General features: G+C 43.7%; 1 long non-coding RNA gene across 1 annotated transcript; it reads left to right on the top strand.

The window, feature by feature from the left end:
- The first annotated feature begins 11,674 nt into the window (after positions 1–11,674).
- On the top strand, positions 11,675–17,155 carry LOC310702978. Its single transcript, XR_014523858.1, has 3 exons — positions 11,675–11,774; positions 12,719–12,850; positions 17,069–17,155. It is a non-coding gene; the product is annotated as an uncharacterized lncRNA (long non-coding RNA).
- Positions 17,156–18,002: the final 847 nt, after the last annotated feature.

The following is an 18,002-nucleotide window of genomic DNA, read 5'->3' as shown; positions in this document are numbered from 1 at the left end:
GTATAAGACACACCAAAACACATTGCCTCTTCATTTCCTTTCAGGTTGGGATACAAGGAGCATCCACCTTGACCTTCTGGGAGCTATGAAGACCGTATACTTTTTCTATATTGTGTTTGCTCTGCTACTAATTCCCAATCCAGGTAAGCAATTATTTGAGTCCAAAATGGGACTGGAATGAGTAATACCACTGTGTGGGGCCAATGCTTATCCTCTTCCTCTTGTTTCCCTGTTTCCCCGTTCTACATTTCCAATTCCCATATACAGTATCTACTTGCAATTGTGCGCTTGTGAACTGGTGGGTTGACAGGACCTGGGACGGATCAGTGGGAACTCATCCCACTGCGGGGATTCGAACTGCTGACCTTACAGTCAGCAAGTCCAAGAGGCTCAGTGGTTTAGACCACAGCACCACCAACGTCTTTTCCAATTAAACACCAGGCTCACTGAAAAGGCATTGCCATGGAAGAAAGGTGAAGAGCTAAATGCTCTTTTCACACTGCGTCTGATTGAACTTACTTGGTGCGAAAAACGCTTTAAACTCTCAATCTTTCTTCTTGGGCAAAGGCTAATCATCATGCAGGTCAGGGACTGGTAGGGATGCTCTTACATGGTGTCACAGGATCAACTGACTTCCTGTGACATCTCATGACAGCATCCTCACCTTGTCCCTTACAATGGAAATCACGTGGGTTAAATTCACATGCCATGCAATTTTGAACCATGGCAGAGGCATTAGTACAAGGGATACCAGTGGCAGGTTTGTGTAGGGATTGTGGGTTAAAGTTTAAAGTTGGATTAAAGCTTCAAGTTGGGTATAAATACCGCAAGAAGGGAAGTGGAAGGAGACTGCCATGTGTTCTTCTGTGCTGCACCCATCTCTGCTATTTCTTCTTGTTAAAATTGGTGTTTGCTTGCTTGCTTGTTTTTTTTAAAAAAAACATCCACCTGAGTTTCTCTGCATTCTCTTAACTATTTTTTGCTGATATTGTTATTTATTAGATTTTATCATACCCACCATTCTACTTGAATTCTCTTGTACGTGGATAGGTAGCTAAAGGCCATTTGCTGCTCTGTTACTACAGGATTGACTGATGTTTCAGATGAAGAATCATGCAGGTATGGCGATGTGCCAGGGCACTGTGTGTCAAAGGAATGCCCTGATGGCTATGAAGACATTGGAAATTGTGGGGGAAAGCTTTGTTGCTGTCATTACGGTAAGAATAAAGACGCTATAACCAAATCCGATTTCTGGCCCAGTTTGTAATTTAGATTGTGCCTGATTCTGGACCAACCCAGCACACCCTGTATCCATGAAATGAAAAACTTTGGCAATCCTATTGACTTGTATTGGGAAACCAGGGAGCTGATTAATGCCTATTTGTTTCCTGCTTGGCAGGGGGTTGGACTCGATGGCCCTTGTGGTCTATTCCAACTCTATGATTCTATGATTCTATTCTAGAGAGGGGATATTGCCTCCCTGCTTGAAGGAGGCAATGATAAGACCACAAGCTCAGAAGCCCTCCCTTAATTCAAAAGATCTAAGTAATTACTGGCTAGTTGCTGCTCTCTCCTTATTACGCAATGTTCTTGAGTAGATGATCATGGACCAGATCCAGACGTTCTTGGAGGAAAGTGATTTTCTAGATCCATTTCAATTGCAGTTGAGACCTGGTTTTGGCACAGAAACTCCCTGTATGCTGATCTCTGTCAGGAGAGAGACAGGGGAAATGTGTCCTTGTTCATTCTCCTCAACCTCTCAGGGTCTTTTGATACCACTGAACATGGTATGCTTCTCAAGGGACTGTCTGAGTTGGGGGTGGGTTGCACTGATTTGCAGTGGTTCTGGTCCAACTTGGATGGATGTTTCCGAAGGGTGATACTTGGGTTTTATTGGCCAGGGGGTGCTGGGTGTCAAGAGCAGAGGTGGCCTCAGAGTACACAAGTGGGTGAGGGAGCCCAGCCAGACAGTCTGCCAGCCCTTGGTGTTGGGAACAGGCAGACAGGCAGTTGCCACGCTTGTCTTTCTTGTCCTTGCCTGGTAGCTGAGTGGCCGGTGCCAAAGGGGAACCTTTCTGCCACACAGGCCTGGTGGCACCCGCTGCTGCCTCCCAAGGTGAGTAAGGTGCTGGCCTCACGTTCACCTTTGGCCAGTCTCCGTTGGGACACTTGGGCTGGGGGCATCCTCTTCCCAGGCCCCTGTGGGGTGGCGTAATGAGGCACCTCTCTTTGGGGTGGGCGGGAGACCAAGAGAGGTGGCAGTGGGTGCCCAGAGTTGTCCCAAAGAGAAAAGAGAGGAAGCTGATCTATATAGCCTTAAATGCCTTTAAATGACTCAGGACTGCAATACCTCCAACACTGCATCTCCCCATATGAACCAACCCAAAGGCTGCTAATTTCCTCTCAGGTCCTCCTTTGTCTGCCTCCTCCACAAGAGGGTGGTAACCCAAGAACATGTCTTTTCTGAGGTGAATTTCCTTTTATGGAATTCTCTCCACAGGCAAAAAGAAAGAAAAAAATTGTGTTTATAAAAAGGTATTTGCTTGGTTTTTTATGAAAAATAATTTGGAAATGTTGGGTCTGGGGACATAGTTCTTAAGAAGTATAGAGGCAATTTATAAAGATCAGAAAGCGAAACTTATAAGAAATTATGGATTGACAGAGAGCTTCCAAATTACAAAGGGCACAAGACAGGGCTGCCCACTGTCGCCCTTATTGTTTATATCAGTACTGGAAGTACTACTTCAAAATATAAGAGAAACAGAAAAAATCATAGGAATAAAAGGCAGATAAAAGGAATATAAGGTCAAAGATTTCGCTGATGACATAGTCTTGACATTACAAGAACCTCAATTTTCGACACTAAAGAAGCACTAAAAGTAATTGAAGAATTCGGAGTGATGGCAGGATTTAAAATTAATAAAAGTAAAACAAAAATGTTGGTAAACAACATGAATGGGGAACAAGTAGACCAATTGCAAAGCAAAATGGAAATAATAATTGTAAAGAAAATAAAATATCTGGGTGCCTGGCTCTCCCCCCAAAATACACACCTATTTAAGTATAACTACAAAACAACATGGAATGAAGTAACAACAGATTTGGAAATATGGGATAGATTGAAACGATCTTTTTGTGGAAGAATAGCAGCCATTAAGATGACTGTCTTACCTAAGATGCTCTTAGGGATCTATTTCAAAGCATCCCGATAGTCGCAGGTCAATTCAACGAGTGGCAAAAAATGATCTCAAAGTTTGTATGGCAGGGAAAGAAGCGTAGAATAAAATTTAAAATTCTAATGGACAGAAAGGAAAGAGGAGGTTTTTCACTACCAGATCTTAAAATATATTATGAAGCTGCATGTATAACATGGCTAAAAGAGTGGTTCAGTTTGATCTGGAGGGGTTCGGAAACAGCTCTCCATCTGGTTGTAGCAGCACTGCCCCTATCGCCCAATCCGAGGCATCTGTCTCAACTCACAGCGGTCGCTCGGGGTTGACGTGCAGCAGCTGCTCCTCCGACGCAAAGACTCTCTTAAGCTCCTCAAACCCCCTCTGCGCCTCCTCAGTCCAGACAAACTTCTTCTTAGCACTAAGACAGTCCGTTATGGGCGCCGTCAGTTTTGCGAAGTTCTTGATGAACTTCCTGTAAAAGTTGCTGAAACCCAAGAAACGCTGGACGTTTTTCCATTTCTTGGGGCTCTCCCATTAAACCATAGCCTTCACCTTCTCCGGATCCATGGCCACGCCCTTGTCCGACAGCCTGTAACCCAGGAATTCCACCTCTTTCATGTGGAAATGACACTTCTCCAGCTTCACCCCCAAGCGATGCTCCTTGAGTCTGCTCAGGACTTGACGCATGTCCTCTACATGCTGTTTCGTTTCTCGTTGTCTGAGTACACTAGCACATCGTCCAAAAAGCAAATGCAGTTACAGTACAGCAACGGCCCAAGCACGTGATGCATGAAGGCTTGGAAACAGTGACTTCCCGACTGCAATCCGAAAGGCATGACGAGATACTCAAACGCCCCCAGCGGGGTGAACATGGTGGTCGGCCATTCGTTGCCCTCATTCACTCTGATGAGGTTGTTGGCCCCCCGGAGGGCCAACTTGGTGAAAATTTTCCCCTTCCGCACCCTGTGTGATGGCCTGGGATTCCGATTCGGAGGATGAAACAGAGGAATCCCAGCCTGCACAGGAGTCCCCGCCTCCAGGGCCGGCTGAACTGGGGCAAGGCCTAGAGGCTGAAGAGCCTGCACCTGTGGCAGTGCAGCAGGAGCTGGGCCCAGGTGAAGTCCTCCTGGCCCCAGAGGGGCCTGATGACTCAGTGGCCACAGGTGAGCCTCCTCCAGGGCCCAGTAACCCTTCGGCCTCTCCTGATCTGCAGAGGCTTAGGGCAGAGAGGCGAAGGGAACTAGTTGCCCCCAGGAGGAGTGCTCGCCTTAAGGCCAGAGTAGGCGGGGCTCCTGGGGGTCGGGACCGCCCCTGACCTTAGAAGAGGATAAAAGCCCACTCATCCCGGCCCCAGGTTGCGGGAGCAACGTCGTTGTTGGCTTCGGACCTTCCTGTGATCCTGATCCTTGCTCGGCCTCCTGTTCCTGACTAACCGGTACTCCTGTTCCCTGATCGGCTTCCTGTTCCTGACTATCCAGTACTCCTGTTCCCTGCTCGGCCTCCTGTTCCCGACCATCCGGTGTTCCTGTTACCTGCTCAGCCTTCTGTTCCAGCGTTCCTGTTCCCCGCCCGTCTCTCTGCATCGGACCTCGCCCCGCTTCGTGTGGACTCTGCTACACTCACGGTACCTTACCCCCGGGACCAGCACAGCCTGGCTAGAACTTCGTCAATCCGGGGCATCGGGAAGGCCACCGGTTCTGTCAGGTTGTTTTAGACCCTGTAATCAATGACCAATCTCTTCTCGTTAGTCGATTTCTTGTCCATGAAGAACACTGGGCTCCCCCTTGCCGCCTTGGATTCCCTGATGAATCCTCTCTTTAGATTTTTCTCAATAAAGTCCTTCAGGTCCTTGATCTCTCACTCTGACATGGAGTAGAGCTTCCCCACCAGCAGCGTGGCCCCCGGGATCAGGTTGATCTGGCAATCATATGGTCGATACGGTGGCAACGTGTCAGCCTCTTTCTCGCTGAACACCCGATTCAGTCCCGATAAGACGGAGCAATTTCAGTCGTCCCTGTGAAGTGAGTGAGGCTGAGAGACTTCAAAAAAGTGTGACTAGCCCAAGGTCACCCAGCAGCTGCATGTGGAGGAGTGGAGACGCGAACCTGGTTCACCAGATTACGAGTCTACCACCCTTAACCATTACACCACACTGGCTCTTATTGGACAATACTAACAATAAGAAGTAAAAATGTATAATATGGCCAATGTAACGAACATATATGTAAATGAGTATAGATGGAAAACAAGAATTGTATATATAGAAAGATTTATTTGTTTATAGACATCTTACAGACAAAAATGGAAGAACAACAACTATATACAAAATGGATAAAGACAATGTGAACACATAAAGGCTACATAAAGAAGCCAGAAGAAGGAAGGAGGGAAGTCAGCTCTTAGGAGCAAGTATAAATGTAAAAAGCAGTGTAGTGACTGCTCCCCGCATAAAACGACCTTTACGACCTTTGCATGGACGCGCGCAGCCCCTGGATCTGGAGCGGCTCCATCAGCATAGGCTTGGCTTTGCCTTCCCTCAGGTGGGATACCTGGAGGTCTCCGCCTACCCCAGTCAGCTGTCCAATTCCACCAGGGGGAAGCGTTGCCAAGGAGATCTGGCCAGGTAGGGGAGGGATTACCTGCCCACACAATAGAGGGAGGATCTTACCTGGGAATCCTCACTTGGCTCCAGAGCTTCTCCCACCTTACCCACCCTCAGTTAATGCATTATTTTGCAGGTTAACTTTTCCTCATAGTTTTGCAGGTTAACTTTTCTTCACAGGTATGCGGGCACTCCTACGTTAAGGTCGCTGTCAAAGGGCCGGAAAGGAATTTCCCTGCATTGGCAGGTTCTGCCTTTCGTGTAGCAAAATGCCACAACTTTGGCGGTATCGGGCCTTGGGAGGAATCCTTTTGTCCATCTTCCTCTTTGCAGCTGCGATTCCAGGGTTCCTCGTTAAAGGGGTTTCTGAAGGGAGGCTTTGACCATACGCTGAAAGGTTGTCATTGCTCTCCCCTGCGGCGGCGGCGTAACGGGGGCGGCTATCTCTGCTTGAACATATGTTCTCCAGAGCCGGCCCATTCCCCACACAAACACTGGATAACCCTGATGCTCCCTAGGTCCCCGGCTGGGCACTGGGGAGGGAGAATGCCCAATGCCTGAGCCAAGGTCTACCCACATTTGAAATTTAATAATAATAATAATAATAATTTGTGGCCAATTTAATCCCATAGCACGTTGTCTTGAGTCGTTATTCCACATGACGGGGGGACCGCTCGGGATCTGGGGACTCCGCCTGTCCAAGCAATATGTGTATGTACAGTATGTAAGTAAATAAAAAAACTAATAAAGGTCATCATGGAAAAAAAATATTTAAAATATATAAAAAGGTCTGTTGCTGATAAAACCATACGTGACCTTTGAAATAGGTTTGAGGGAATGGGTTCTGGGTTTTTTTGTTTTGTTTTGTATTCTCATTTTGTATTTTAATGTTGTAAACCACTCTGTGATCTTCAGATGAAGAATGGTATACACAAGTAGCAAAGAAAATTGGCTATTCAAACCTAAGCAGAGTTTCATACTAACAGCAAGAAATAAAATCCACTCCTCCCTTGTAGAGTACAGAGTTGCCACTAAGTGAGATATCACTTCTGTCCAGCTCTAAGTTTCAGTCAAATATTTATCTTTGCATAGTGTCATTTCGAAAGATTAAGAATGGAAAATGATGAACATGAAAGAAAGCAAAATGGATAGAACCGAAAATCTTTGCTCAAAGCTGAGGTTACCGACGTTAGTGCCTGCTGGACCTCTACTGGTACCCAGGAAGTCTTTGAAGACCACACTCTCTGCCCCTTCATCAAGAGAAGACTTTCCACCTGGAGGTTTAAGTGAAGTGGATTGACTTCTGAAAATTACAAATACTCTTCTGCCAGATAACTTTTGCTAAATTAATCTAGAATTAGAAATAATGGTTTAGGGTATTATATTTAGATGGCATTTCACTTGCTTTCCCTCTGTGTGTATTTGCAGCTAAAGAACCCGTAAGAAACAGAAGGCAATGTGAGAAGATCCGTGGGAATTGTTACAAATCCCAATGCGAAACCTTACATTATACTAGAGGAAAATGTGCAGAGAATGTTGTATGCTGCTCAGATATGTAAGTATGAAGCTCCCAGATATTGTGGTGGGTTGGACCTGATGACACTTTGGGTCCCTTCCAGCTGTACGATTATATGATTCTGTGAAAAATACATGGTATTTAAAGTATTAAATCGCTTGCAGGTGAATTGAAGATGGTGTGTTAGAAATATTCTTGCTGGTGGCTTGCAAAAACATTACACTTCCCCGAGATATTGTCAAGGCAAACAGTTCCTGCAGGTGGCTATTCTTGTGTTTGTTGTTGCGAATAATAATATCAATAGCAAGAATACTTTATTTTAAAAATAGAACACCACAAATCAGCAACAAATGGAGTAGTGCGCTTATTCAAGGGCTCTAGGTCAAATTTGACTTTGTCTTATTTTTTTTCTTTTTATTCCTTTTCTCTCACAGACCAATAGTCTGAAGAAGTTATCTACATTTGCTCTTACACTCCTGTTCATTGGAATGCAGAATAAAATTGGACCTGTCTGCAGCGAAAGTATCTGTGTGTGCTTCTTCCCTTTCTGCGCATTTTACTTATTTCTCTTATAAGCCCCGTTCCCTGTCCAATAAGCATGGGTCGCCTTTGCCTGGCGGCGCTGTGGCCCATAAATTGCAGCAAAATCTCCTCTGCGTTACTGGGCTTATGGGAAAAAGCTGTCCCATGAGCAATGCCAGATTTACATATAAACTAAACAAGCCATAGCTTAGGGCCCCGCTTTCTTGGGGGCCCCCAAAAAATTAAAGGGGGGGAACTGGCTGTACATTTCCAATACAGTGGTACCTCGGGTTAAGAACTTCATTCGTTCTGGAGGTCTGTTCTTAACCTGAAACTGTTCTTAACCTGAAGACCACTTTAGCTAATGGGGCCTCCTGCTGCTGCTGCTGTTGTGCCGCCAGAGCATGATTTCTGTTGTTATCCTGAAGCAAAGTTCTTAACCTGAGGTACTATTTCTGGGTTAGTGGAGTCTGTAACCTGAAGCGTATGTATCATGAAGTGTATGTAACCCGAGGTACCACTGTATATAAGATAAAAAATAAATAAAATAAAACCTACATGCAGCAACAGTGTTTTGTGTTGGGTAGGCTCCATATTAGGTAGATAAATTACCATATAGCATATATTCAACACAAAAACCAGCAACAATTTGTTGTTGACAAAGGACAGCTAGACATATAAAGGGCCCCATTACCTTCATTAGCTTAGGGCCTCATGAAATCTAAATTCAGCCCTGTGCATGAGCCTTTGCTGTGGAGGGGAAGGAAAATCCTATGCAGGACTGCTTCCCCTGGAGCTCACAACCATTTTGCTTTGAGAACTTCCCTCTCACACACCCTCAAATTAGAGCCTTTACAGAGCAATTTTGGGATGATAGTTGACAGGGCCGGAAATGATTTCTCTCTCTAAAACTGAGACACTTGGTGGTTGATGTTTTGCCTTTCCCTCAGTGAAACTATGCCTTTTGTTTGTCAGGTGGAAGAACATTGTTTGTATGAGGGCGGAAATGGCCTTGTGTAGGATCAACATAGTATAGGAGAGAACCTATAAGGGGTCTGAGGGGTGGATTGACCACAGCAAACCCAAGTGTCGGTTCGGTATCTACTTGCTTGGAGTCTGCACCCTGGTCTCCCAGTGAGACCTCGCTTGCCTGGCTTGCACCACAGCAAAACTCAAGACTGGATGATTCCCATTGTTCTGGTTTGGAGGGGTTCAAACCCATCAAACCATTCCACCAACATCGAGCTTGTGGGATGATGTACTGATACTTTGACCCAATGCCATGCCAAACCTTGCCCTGCCAGCTGCTGTCAAGAAATATTTGGCCTGACTTTAATCCCATTACCGTTGCACCATCTGGTGATTTGCCTGCTCTCATGGGTCACATCATGCTCTTGCGTGGGCAACTAACTACCTCTATGAGGAACTTTTTTTTATTGCATTGAGATCAAAGAGGTATAAGAAAAGATTGGATGGAGGAGGGGCTCTCTTGCTACTTAAATGATGCTGTGAAGCGTATCAGCTGCATCCACTCACTCCATACACAATCCAAATATATGCAATGCTTGCAAACAGAACATGACGACAGAGACTCTTTCTTGGAAGTAAGGGGCAAATATTTCCTGAACAAGAGAGTTATTCCCCTCCACCCCCAACAAAGTTATCAATGGTGAAAGGATGGTGGGACCACCCTGAAGTCAAAGCCCAAGAGTCCAAGATCAGGACATGAGCTTCAGCACTGCATGGCAGCTACAACATCGACCCAAGAAATGCCCATGCCCACTGCCCAAACTAGTAAGCTCAATATATGGTCTGCTCACTCATGGGATGCCTGTGCCATGCAGGAATGTTGACCTCGACAGCACATGCTCCCTTTGCATGGTAGGATCTGTTCCTTTCTATGGATGTTGGAAGCTTCATTGGGTTACTTTAGACAAGGTAAATTGACTAACAAAATTAATTGACCTTGACCTTCAACACAAAAGGTTGATGATAAAACCACCTGTGCCCCAAGGCCCTTCCGATTCCTACCCATAGTCTCATAGGCCCTTGCTATATGTTACACACTGTATCTGGAAATCTTCATTTCTTCCTACATGAATCAGAAGGAGATTGTTTCTATGTTATCTCTGGGGCAGAATTAGAGAAATGTTCCCAGAGTTGATTTGCAATGCTGATTTGAGACTGCACTTTATGTTGAAGAATATGAAATCGAAAAGAGAGGTTTTTTAAAACAGAATGGGGGGAAATGATTGATTTTTTGAAGATGCACTGTAAACAAATCACAACATTAGCAGGTCTGATATAAACACGTGCAGTAAGTGATAATTAAGGGGAAAGATGAGGGCAAATTAGTAAATAGAATTAAATTGGTTATGCAGTAATGAAAAGTTATAAAATATAAAATAAGTAACGACAGAATGGAGGGGAGAGAGAGGCAGTGCACTGTATATTTTACTATGTGTTATTGCTGATGCTGTCCATTTGAGAGCAGCTGGGCCACAGGGGGTGCCAGAAAGAGGTTTATAAAGCACTGTTTGACTGCCTTGGGACTCCACTCTGGATTTGTGTAGAAGTTTTGCAAGACAGAAGATATGGATTATTCCTTGGGGATTACTGCTGAAGCATAGCCACAAGGCAGTGAAGGTAGAGGATCAAAGTTTTTCTTCTCCTAGATGGGCTCCCATCCCAGGTTAATGAGCCCCACCTGCCTCACATTTCCTCCAAATAATAATAATAATAATAATAATAATAATAATAATAATAATAATTTATACCTTCCCTAAACAGGGCTGCCGTTAGATGTCTTCTGAAAGCCAGATAGTTGTATATTTCCTTGACATCTAATGGGAGGGCGTTCCACAGGGCAGGCACCACTACCAAGAAGGCTCTCTGCCTGGTTCCCTGTAACCTCACTTCTTGCAGTGAGAGAACCGCCAGAAGGCCCTCGGAGCTGGACCTCAGTGTCCAGTCTGAACAATGGGGGTGGAGACGCTCCTTCAGGTATACTGAGCCAAGGCCGTTAGGGCTTAAAGGTCAACACCAACACTTTGAATCGTGCTTGGAAACATACTGTGGGCCAATGTAGGTCTTTTAGGATTGGTGTTATATGGTTTCGGCAACCACTCCAGTCACCAGTCTAGTTGGCGCATGTGCAGAAACTGCCTTCTTGACTATTGGGCCCAGTATTAGTCTTGTCCACTCAATTCTTTGAAGCTTGCCTACATTCGCAGGGGACAGACAAGTCCCTAATTTACTCTGGATTTGAGACCCATCAGCTACCCTCACCTGGTTTAGCCAGCCATTAGACAGCTTTTAGGAACCACAGGTAGAGTTGAGTGCAGGTAGGGGATCAAATGTTGAAACAAGCCTGTCCTCTTCAATGTTTTACTTTCTCTCTCTCTATAAGAATTTCTGTGGACACCCATGCTTCTACCTTTGAGGTTACAATTAAATTATTTTTAAAAGGAGATGGAAGAGACTTTGCTCAGTGGCTATGATGGTTGAGTGGATCTATAGGTGCTAATGGGGGTATGAAACCATATTTCCAATCCAGTGAATCTTGACTGCATCATCAGGTTAATGTACTGTACAGAACTTCTTCTGCTGTACAGAACAGCAAGGACGAACATGCAAACTGGTGCTGCTTGATAGGGACCTCAGTTATTAGTAAGACCTGAGCCACATTGAAACCATTTTTCCAACCGGGTGAACCACGAAGGCATTGCCAGATTAATGTACTCTTGAACAGTGATACTTAAAGGCAATTTATAATTAAATGTATAATGCCTAGGGAGATTTTTTTAATAACCAGAGGAGTATAAGTCTCACCAAAACACATTGCCTCTTCATTTCCTTTCAGGTTGGGATACAAGGAGCATCCACCTTGACCTTCTGGGAGCTATGAAGACCATATACTTTTTCTATATTGTGTTTGCTCTCCTACTCATTCCCAATCCAGGTAAGCAATTATTTGAGTCCTAAATGGGACTGGAATGAGTAATACCACTGTGTGGGGCCAATGCTTACCCTATTCTTCTTTTTTCCCCATTTCCCCGTACTACATTTCCAATTCCCATATAAAGTATCTATTTGCACTTGTCTGCTTGTGAACTGGTGGGTTGACAGGACCTGGGGCAGAGCAGCGGGAACTCACCCCACTGCGGGGATTCAAACTGACCTTACAGTCAGCAAGTCCAAGAGGCTCAGTGGTTTAGACCACAGCACCACCCACATCTTTTTCAACTAAACACCAGGCGCACTGAAAAGGCGTTGCCATGGAAGAAAGGTGAACAGCTAAATGCTTACTTGGTGCGAAAAAAGCTTTAAACTCTCAATCTTTCTTCTTGGGCAAAGGCCAATCATCATGCAGGTCAGGGACTGGTAGGGATGCTCTTACATGGTGTCACAGGATAAACTGACTTCCTGTGACATCTCACGACAGCATGCTCACCTTGTCCCTTACAATGGAAATCACGCAGGTTAAATGCACATGCCATGCAATTTTGAACCATGGCAGAGGCCTTAGTACAAGGGGTACCAGTGGCAGGTTTGTGTGGGGATTGTGGGTTAAAGTTTAAAGTTGGGTTAAAGCTTAAAGTTGGGTATACGTACAGCAAGACGGGAGGTGGAAGGAGTCTGCCATGTTTCTTTTTTGATGTGTTCTTCTGTGTTGCACCCATCTCTGCTATTTCTTCTTGTTAAAATAGGTGCTTGCTTGCTTGCTTGCTTGCTTGTTTGCTTGCTTGTTTTTTAAAAAAACATCCACCTGAGTTTCTCTGCATTCTCTTAAATATTTTTTGCTGATATTGTTATTTATTAGATTTTATCATACCCACCATTCTACTTGAATTCTCTTGTAAGTGGATAGATAGCTAAAGGTAATTTGCTGCTCTGTTACTACAGGATTCACTGATGTTTCAGATGAAGAATCATGCAGGTATGGCGATGTGCCAGGGCACTGTGTGACACAGGAATGCCCTGATGGCTATGAAGACATTGGAAATTGTGGAGAAAAGCTTCGTTGCTGTCATTACCGTAAGAATAAAGACCCTATAACCGGATCTGATTTCTGGCCCAGTTTGTAATTTAGATTGTGCCTGATTCTGGACCAACCCAGCCCATCCTGTATTCATGAAATGAAAAACTTTGGCAATCCTATTGACTTGTATTGGGAAACCAGGGAGCTGATTAATGCCTATTCTAGAGAGGGGATATTGCCTCCCTGCTTGAAGGAGGCAGTGGTAGGACCACAATTTCAGAAGTCCTCCCTAGATTCAAAAGATCTAAGTATTGTATTTTTCGCCCTATAGGACGCACTTTTTCCCCTCCAAAAATGAAGGGGAAATGTGTGTGTGTCCTATGGGGTGAATGCAGGCTTTCGCTGAAGCCTGGAGAGCGAGAGGGGTCGGGTCGGTGAGCACCGACCCCTCTCGCTCTCCCGGCTTCAGGAAGCTCTGCGCAACCCTCAGGAGACCGGCTCCGAGGGTTGCGCAGAGCTGCCTGCAGTCCCGGGATCAGCGCAGCTCTGCGCGGGCACCGGGAGCTGGGCGCGAAGTCCTATATAGCCTTAAATGCCTTTAAATGACTCAGGACTGCAGTACCTCAAATACTGCCTCTCCCCATATCAACCGATCCAAAGGCTGCCAACTTCCTCTGAGGTCCTCCTTTGTCTGCCTCCTCCACAAGAGGGTGGTAACCCAAGAACAGGTCTTTTCTGAGGTGAGTTCCCATTTATGGAATGCTCTCCCAAGGCAAAAAAGAAAAAAGAAAAAAAAGAAAGTGGCTTTATAAAAAGGTATTTGCTTGGTTTTTTATGAAAAAATAATTTGGAAATTATGGGTCTGGGATGCCTGGCTCTCCCCCCAAAATACAAACCTATTTAAGGATAACTACAAAACACCATGGAAAGAAGTAACAACAAATCTGGAAATACTGGAGAGATTGAAACTATTTTTTTTTTGGAAGAATAGCAGCCATTTAGATGAGTGTCTTACCTAAGATGCTCTTAGGTATCTATTTCAAACCACCCACATAGTCACAGTACAAGGTCAATTCAACGAGTGGCAAAAAATGATCTCAAAGTTTGTATGGCAGGGGAAGAAGCCTAGATTAAATTTAAAATTCTAATGGACAGAAAGGAAAGAGGAGGTTTTTCACTACCAGATCCTAAAATATATTATGAGGCTGCATGTATAACATGGCTAAAAGAGTGGTTCAGTTTGGAAAACACAGATGTATTGGATGTGGAGGGGTTCGGAAACAGATATGGGTGGCATGCACACCTTTGGTATGACAAGGTTGGAGTGCATTTAAATCATATTATAAAAAGCCCATTATATGAAGTCTGGATAAGATCTAAAGAGTGGTTTGAAAGAAAGACACCATGGTGGCTGTCACCCCAGGAGGCAGTGAAAAGATTAAATATAAAAGGAGAATGGTTAACTTATAGAGACATGTTGTTGGAAGAGAATAATGTAATTAAGATCAAGCCTTATGAGGAATTAAAAGATAAATTATCAAGCTGGATGGAATACCACCAAATGAATGACATTTTCTCAAAAGATAAAAAAGCAAGAGATTTGAACAAACAAAATCAATATTAGAAACTGCAGTACTACAGAACAACAACAAAAATACTGTCTAAGGTTTACAAGTTTTTACTAGAATGGCACACAAAAGATGAAGAAATCAAAAGTGTCATGATTAAATGGGCAATGGATGTTGGCCATAACACTGAGTATGAAAACTTGATAAAATTATGGAACACTGGGCTAAAATCCACAGCATGTACATTTACATTGTTAAAAGAAAATCTGTGAAAAGTGATGTACAGGTGGTACTTCACGCCAATTAAATTAACAAAGATGTATAAAGAGTATATTAATAAGAATGACCAGAAATTGTTCCTCTACACAACAACAGCAGCGAGGTTATTGCTGGCCCAGGTGTGGAAACAGCAACAAATGCCAACAGTAGAAGAGTGGCAGTACAAGGTTATGGAGTATGCAGAAATAGCCAACCTAATAGGGGATATTTGACATCAGGGCGATAAAACATTTCAAAAAGAATGGGAAAAAATTGTGTCATACATAGGGACGATGAGGTGAAATAGGGAAACCAGTAGAATTGAAATAAACCTCATAATGGGAAACTAAAGAAGAAGAAGAAGAAGAAGAAGAAGAAGAAGAAGAAGAAGAAGAAGAAGAAGAGTAGTAGTAGTAGTAGTAGTAGTAGTAGTAGTAGTAGTAGTTTGGATTGGATATCCCACTTTATCACTACCCTAAGGAGTCTCAAAGCAGCTAACATTCTCCTTTCCCTTCCTCCCCCACAACAAACACTCTGTGAGGTGAGTGGGGCTGAGAGACTTCAAAGAAGTGTGACTAGCCCAAGGTCACCAGGAAGCTGCATGTGGAGGAGCAGAGACGCGAACCCAGTTCTCCAGATTACGAGTCTACCACCCTTAACCAGTACACCACACTGGCTCTTATTGGACAATAATAAGAATAAGAAGTAAAAATGTATAATATGGCCAATGTAACAAACAGTATAGGTAAATGAATATAGACAGACAACAAGAATTGTATATATAGAAAGATTTATTAGTTTACAGACATCTTACGGACAAAAATGGAAGAACAACAACAATATACAAAATGGATAAAGACAATGCGAAAAGATAGAGATGACATAAAGAAGCCAGGAGAAGGAAGGAGGGAAGTCAGCTCTTAGGAGCAAGTATAAATGTAAAAAGCAATGTAATATGTGTATGTACAGTATGTAAATAAATAAAAAAAAGCTGGGCTAGATGAATCCCAAGCTGGAATTAAGATTGCCGGAAGAAATATCAACAACCTCAGATATGCAGATGACACAACCTTGATGGCAGAAAGTGAGGAGGAATTAAAGAACCTTTTAATGAGGGTGAAAGAGGAGAGTGCAAAATATGGTCTGAAGCTCAACATCAAAAAAACGAAGATCATGGCCACTGGTCCCATCACCTCCTGGCAAATAGAAGGGGAAGAAATGGAGGCAGTGAGAGATTTTACTTTCTTCGGCTCCATGATCACTGCAGATGGTGACAGCAGCCACGAAATTAAAAGACGCCTGCTTCTTGGGAGAAGGGCAATGACAGGCCTAGACAGCATCTTGAGAAGTAGAGACGTCACCTTGCCAACAAAGGTCCTTATAGTTAAAGCCATGGTTTTCCCAGTCGTGATGTATGGAAGTGAGAGCTGGACCATAAAGAAGGCTGGTCGCCGAAGAATTGATGCCTTAGAATTATGGTGCTGGAGAAGACTCTTGAGAGTCCCATGGACTGCAAGAAGATCAAACACATCCACTCTTAAGGAAATCAGCCCTGAGTGCTCACTGGAAGGACAGGTCATGAAGCTGAGGGTCCAGTACTTTGCCCACCTCATGAGAAGAGAAGACTCCCTGGAGAAGACACTGATGCTGGGAAAAATGGAGGGCACAAGGAGAAGGGGGCGACAGAGGACGAGATGGTTGGCTAGTGTTTTCGAGGTTACCAGCATGAGTTTGACCAAACTGCGGGAAGTAGTGGAGGACAGAGGTGCCTGGCGTGCTCTGGTCCATGGGGTCACGAAGTGTCAGACACGACTAAACGACTAAACAACAACAACAAAATTTTAATGTTGTAAACCACTCTGCGATCTTCAGATGAAGAATGGTAGTAAATAAGTAGTAAACAAGTAGTAAATAATGTTTTACACAAGTAGTAAATAAATGGGTTCAATTTAATTTAATTGGCTATTCAAACCTAAGCAGAGTTTCATACTAACAGCAAGAAATAAAACCCACTCCTCCCTTCTAGAGTATGTATTTGCCTCTGAGTAAGATACCACTTCTGTCCAGCTCTAAGTTTTCACAAAGGTCAATCAAATGTTTATCTTTGCATAGTGTCATTTCAAAAGATTAAGAATGGAAAATGATGAACATGAAAGAAAGGGAAATGGATAGAACCAAAAATCTTTGCTCATAGCTGAGGTTACCAACGTTAGTGTCTGCTGTGCCTCTACTGGTAACCATGAAGTCTTTGAAGACCACAGTCTCTGCCCCTTCATCAAGAGAAGACTTTCCACCTGGAGGTTTAAGTGAAGTGGATTGAGCTCTGAAAACTACAAATACTCTTCTGCCAGATAACTTTTGCTAAATTGATGTAGAATTAGAAATATTGGTTTAGGGTATTATATTTAGATGGCATTTCACTTGCTTTCTCTCTGTGTGTACATGCAGATCTAGATCCTGTAAGAAACAGAAGGCAATGTAAGAAGATCCAGGCGTATTGTGTCAAAACCAAATGCCAAATTGGATTTACTCCTAGAGGAAAATGTGCAGAGAATGTTGCATGCTGCTTAAATCTGTAAGTATGAAGCTCCCAGATATTGTGGTGGGTTGGACCTGATTACCCTTAGGCTCCCTTCCAGCTCTACGATTCTATGATTCTGTGAAAAATACTTGGTAATTAAAGTATTGATTCACTTGCAAGTGAATTGAAGATGGTGCATTTGGAATATTCTTACTGGTGGCACACATTACACTTGCCCCAGATATTGCCAAGGCAAACAGTTCCTGCAGGTGGCTGTTCTTGTGCTTGTTGTTGTGAATAATAATTTTAAAAATAGAACACCACAAATCAGCAACAGATGGAGTAGTGCGCTTGTTCAAGGGCAAGAGGTCAAATTTGACTTTGTCTTATTTTTTCCCCCTTTTCATTCCTTTTCTCTCACAGATTTTTTGGCTGAAGGAGGTATCTACATTTGCTCTTACACTCCTGCTTATTGGAATGCAGAATAAAATTGTACCTGTCTGCAGCGAAAGTATCCTTGTGTGCTTCTTCCCTTTCTGCTCATTTTACTTATTTCTCTTAAAAGCCCCATTCCATGCCCAATAAGCATGGGGCGCCTTTGCCTGGCGGCGCTGTGGCCCATAAATTGCAGCAAAATCTCCTCTGTGTAATGGGCTCATGGGAAAAAGCTGTCCCATGAGCAATGCCAGATTTACATATAAGCTAAACAAGCCATAGCTTAGGGCCCCACTTTCTTGGGGGCCCCCCAAAAAATTAAAGGGGAAAAAACTGGATGTACATTTCCAATACAGTGGTAATAATAATAATAATAATAAATAAATAAATAAATAAATAAATAAATAAATACATTTACTATTTATA

This window comes from Podarcis liolepis (genome assembly GCF_965112155.1).
Source record: "Podarcis liolepis genome assembly, chromosome: 3".
Taxonomy (NCBI): domain Eukaryota; kingdom Metazoa; phylum Chordata; class Lepidosauria; order Squamata; family Lacertidae; genus Podarcis; species Podarcis liolepis.
The sequence above is the reverse complement of the archived record's forward strand: the minus strand, read 5'-3'. Positions and strand labels throughout refer to the sequence as shown.